This window comes from Megalobrama amblycephala, linkage group LG17 (assembly GCF_018812025.1).
Source record: "Megalobrama amblycephala isolate DHTTF-2021 linkage group LG17, ASM1881202v1, whole genome shotgun sequence".
NCBI classification, from domain to species: Eukaryota; Metazoa; Chordata; class Actinopteri; order Cypriniformes; family Xenocyprididae; genus Megalobrama; species Megalobrama amblycephala.
The window spans coordinates 13,413,258-13,418,432 of record NC_063060.1 but is presented as its reverse complement, the minus strand read 5'-3'; the positions used below and the strand labels follow the sequence as shown (position 1 = coordinate 13,418,432).

The 5,175-nt window shown below is 31.8% G+C and overlaps 2 long non-coding RNA genes across 2 annotated transcripts; both read right to left on the bottom strand.

The window, feature by feature from the left end:
• Positions 1 to 845: 845 nt before the first annotated feature.
• On the bottom strand, positions 846 to 2,211 carry LOC125251230. Its single transcript, XR_007180949.1, has 2 exons — positions 1,982 to 2,211; positions 846 to 969 (listed from the first exon to the last, which is right to left on the bottom strand). It is a non-coding gene; the product is annotated as an uncharacterized LOC125251230 (long non-coding RNA).
• Positions 2,212 to 3,976: 1,765 nt separating this feature from the next.
• On the bottom strand, positions 3,977 to 4,477 carry LOC125252008. The gene is made up of 2 exons (XR_007181114.1): positions 4,266 to 4,477; positions 3,977 to 4,174 (listed from the first exon to the last, which is right to left on the bottom strand). It is a non-coding gene; the product is annotated as an uncharacterized LOC125252008 (long non-coding RNA).
• Between the last annotated feature and the right edge of the window lie 698 nt (positions 4,478 to 5,175).

Genomic DNA, 5,175 nt, shown 5'->3' with positions numbered 1-5,175 from the left:
CCTTCAGATAGTTCCAGGAAGTGCTTCGGCGGCAATTCAAAAAGATAGGGTTAGAGAGACAGAACCGTGATTTTTGGTAATTTGTAGTCAATAAATGCATCGGTTTACAATATTTATGTAATACACCGACATGTGAATGTAGCATGTGTTTGTAGTTACAGCAATGTTGTTTTTAAAAGATAAAAACCTGCTAATATTTGAGGATTAGTGTTGTCATGCGTTGCCTGCCTAACATATTTCTGGCTAACATTACCTTGTTTAAAGATCGCGTTGCAGTTGTTTTGAAGTATTTTTATGTGTTTAAACTTGTATGTTAGTTAAGGGCAATCAAGTCACGTTAACTATGGTTTTACAGGGACAGGAGACCTGCAGGTGACAGGTTGTCTTAAAAAACCCATTGCAAATAAGTGAAATGTAAAATTTAATTAAGTGAAATTTAATTAATCTTAATGTTAACAATTCTTATGCACCCCATTCACTTATTATATATACATTCATACACAATATATTCAATTCTAAAATAAAACATTATACACACATTGACTTTTGCACTGATTTAGTGCAATGGATTTATACATTTATAATAAACTGCATGTCAAGCATTTCGTCTGTCCTTTCCTACATGTTCTTGTAGTCTCCCCGTTATGGTTTGCAGTGTTGCATGAGGATGATCCAGTCACTCAGAGAAAGCAGTATGAATGCATGGTTTCCCCACTGACACGGAAAGGAGAAAGTTATGTTCTCAGCAGGAGCAATCTAAATAGAACTAAAGATTGTGCGCCAAGTTGTGTGTTAATCATATATAGGTGTATCTGCCTTTTTTCACAAAAACCAACACTGGGAACTTTTATGTTTATTAAAGGTTTATTAAAAATAAGGAGCAAGGAAAAGCTTGCAAAATCCAAGGAGCAGAGACTGGCGGTGACAGCATCATTGCATGGAGTCTTCAGGATCTGAATCCCCTTTGTGCTTGTATTGAAAGCAAGATAAAAGGAAACAAAATGGGAGAAATTAAATACAGTAGTAGTATATAATATACAGTTTTGGTATTTAGTATGATTTCCCATTTAGCCTATTTATATATATATATATATATATATATATATATATATATATATATATATATATATATATATATATATATTATATTTATTATTATTTTATTTTTTTTGCTGCTTTTAAGCATTGTTTTTTTTTATCTCACTTATAAACTTCCCTCTCCCCATCAATCCAAAAATAGACACATAATAGACAGACAACAGAATCACAATACATTCTCGAATATAAATTCTAAAATAAGGATTTTTTTTCTTTATTACCAGGTGAAAAAAATACTATAGTAATTTATAGTAAATACCATAGTGTTTTTGAACCATACTATAGTAAAGTACTTGAATTAATTTGTTGTGGTAATTCTAGTTGCTGTGATAATAGAACAACTATAGTAATATAAACAAATTAAGTTACCCAATACTGTACTAAGTTTTCTACAACTTTAGGGTATATTATACTACAATAAAAAACTACAGTAAAACAGTACTGCAGTAAAAAACTAAAGTATACTACAGTATTTATTACAGTTTATCAGTTCACTATATTGCAGTATGCTGTAGCATTCATTAACAACGTGTTGTAAATACTATAATATAGTATACTACAATTTACTATAGTATGGTTCAAAAACACTATACTATTTACTATAGTATTTTTTTCACCTGGGTTGTACATTTGATATGGAATAAGGATATTCTCATTTTACCACTTTCACCCACCACAAGCCCCAAAGTTATATTTAACCCCGTTTAGAATCTTTTTTCTCTAATTACACAACAATGAATAAATTGTTTTAATCTATTATCTAATCTACTATCCCCTGGAACTATTTATTTAGTGAGCAATATCAGCTAGCATGCTTTAATACACAAGTTAATTTGATTCAGATGTACTGATACTATAAAATCTTATAATTTAAACGGCTTACCTTTTAAAAGTACATCACAAACGGTCTGTTCTGCTGTAACTCTCTCTCTCTATGGCTCTGATCTAGCCTTAAGAAACTATTTGAGGTGAAAAAGGTGAAGAGGTGAAAAAATACCGTAGTAATTTATAGTAGCCCTAAATACTATAGTGTTTTTGAACCATACTTGAATTAATTTGTTGTGGTAATTCTAGGCTATTGCTGTGGTAATATAACAACTATAGTAATATAAACAAATTACGTTACCCAATACTGTACTACGTTTTCTTTAAACTATATTATACTACAATACACGCAGTTTACTGTAGTAAAAACTAAAGTACAGCCTATACTGTAGCATTCATTAACAAAGTGTTGTAAATACTATAATATACAGTATACTACAATTTACTGGTTCAAAAACACTATTTACTATCAATTACTATAGTATTTTTTCACCCCATGTCCAACCAAATGACGCCGATTGGATAAGTTCAGACAAATGACTATTTGTCTATGTAAAATATATAGCCATATTGTGACAAAATTACATCCCGTGTCATTATAATTTCGTACTTAGGCTAGTTTATGCAAAATAATAATAAAATAAATAAATAACTAGCAATAAAAAAACGGAGTAGGCTAATAAAACTTGCATAAATCATATATTTCGCCCTCTCGAGCTATAAGCTACAGGTCCTGTAAAATAGGTCATACTCTTCAAAATAAATGAATGTATTATAGTAAAATGTTTCCATATAAAAACGTTCTAAACATTAAAAAGGTAGTTGTGATCATAAGAAAACAAGAAAAAAAAATAATAATAATGAATGACCTTTCAGGCTTCCGTACAAAAAAAACGCCTATCCCGGCTTCCGTACTTTTTTGGTTGGCTCGTTGCAGAGCCGTTAAATATGAGAGTTGCGACACTCTTTGATCTCGCCGCCACGCTGTCACGTGGTTCGTGTAGCTCTCAATAGTTCCAAACAGATCCGAGCTGTCAACCAGTTTGAATGGTTTTAAGCGGGACAGACAGCTGTAGCTATATTTGCATCAATTATCCGTAAACATTGACGTATATATACATTGGTTATTACGTTGACACTTACATTACATACATATGATAGCCTTTTTTTCCTGTGGAGTGGTGGAAACAGCATTAATCAGTTTTTGTGTTTAATTTTGGAGGGAAGAGGGGCTGCTCCCACAACGTAAAATACATTCACAGCAATTACTGTATTTGCAGCAATTTTTTCGGTAAATATTAACGCATAATACTGATTAAATATTGAATAAAACTGATTACTACGTTGACTACACTTTACGTAGTGTATTGTATCTGTAGAGTGAAAGAGAGACGTTAATTATCGTTAACAGTGTGGTATGTTAAAATGTACAGGTAACTGGAGAGATGGTTACTGAGTGAATTAACAATGTTCCTAAATACGATCCATAACGTTAGCATTTCTGTTAACTGCATTCATTTCAGTATGGCTAATGTACTCCTTCATCATGACCTTCCCTAAACATAGGCTAAACCATTCATCAGAACACACACAAATACATACAAGCATATGTGTATGTAGTATGTAATATATGTGTGAGATTATATAGCCATTTGAATTGAATTAATTTTTAATTGAGATATATATATATATATATATATATATATATATATATATATATATATATATATATATATATATATATATATATATATTTTCTTTTTTATTATTATTTTTTTTTTTTTTTCTCATGCAAATAAAGCCCTTTGAATTGAATAAATTTTTTGTGAGTGTTTAAGGGGGCTGCTCCCATAAGGTATACATTTACAGCATGTACTGTATATATTTTTCTCATGCTTCTATAGTCAAAAATATTACTAACATCCTAATGTTGCGTTATGTTAAGATACATTCACATAAACATGCACAACAAGTTAATATCAATGAATGAAGCTGCTCAGTTTAAGTCAAGAAAGAAGTTTGGTCAACAGTGAAAAATATAGGCAACCAATTGCATTCAACAAAACATTTAATTATATATTATATCCAGGGAGAGGGTAGGTAAGTTTTCCTTGAATGTTCTGTCTTCAAAGAAACTCATTCGACTTCCTACAGGGAGAGAAAGATGGCAGAATGCAGGCCAGAAAATGAATATAAGTGTTCACAATAGCCATTACATTCTTCTAGCGCAGCCGTAGGATGATCTGGAGACCTGGTGGTGAATCAAGAATCAGTCAAATGCTTATACATACATTGATAACAAAAGCATTCAAACTGCACACTATAGGTAATGCTATAGTTACTTGAATTTTTGGGTGAGAGCATTCCACTGCCAGAAGCAGACTGTGGGCCTGTTTCCACCTGGTGTTAAGATGCATTTTGGCTGATCTGATCACAAGTGCACGACACTAAATACAGGTGTAAATGGGGTCTAAAACGGTTTGAGTTTGTCCACTTTCGACCCAGTGGCGAGGCCAGAAATCTTCAAGTGGGTGGACCTTGGTGAAATAGGGTGGACCTCTGTTTTTTGTCATATATATATATATATATATATATATATATATATATATATATATATATATATATATATATATAGCTTGTTGTTTATTTACTCACTTCATTTTATTATCACGGGAAATGATGTGGATGATATGTGAATCAGTGTCCATCATTTTGCGAGCAATAAAGAAAAATGCAATATTGAAAATATTTCCATTTTAAACCATGAAGACGAGCCAGGATATCACACAACCAATGTGCAAACTTTGCGTGAGAGTCTCAAACTCCAGTCAATTATTCACTACAGAAACAAAGTATAAACTGACTGAGTTTTTGGCATCCGATGCTGCAATAACGGCGCATATTCTCTTAGAGATGAGAGATGAATCTAATTTATTTTCTTAATATTTCTCTTGTGGCCCATAGTGAGAAAAAAAAGTATTTTTCGTTAATTTGAGAAGTATTTCATGTTAAACAAGTTGTTCTTTAAATGAGGAGCTATCTAACTAATATTTTATTGTCCTCGCAGCACGTCGGTTATGCGGTGATGCGATGATATCGCGGGGCAAATGAATTGCAATATTAATTTAATAATAAAAGTAGCATGATAATAAGAAAAATAATTTAATAGCCCTGCATGCCCATCCACTATATGCCACTGTGAAGGAATAAACAGCAGTCGGACACGGCATCAAATCAATGAACTTTTTTATC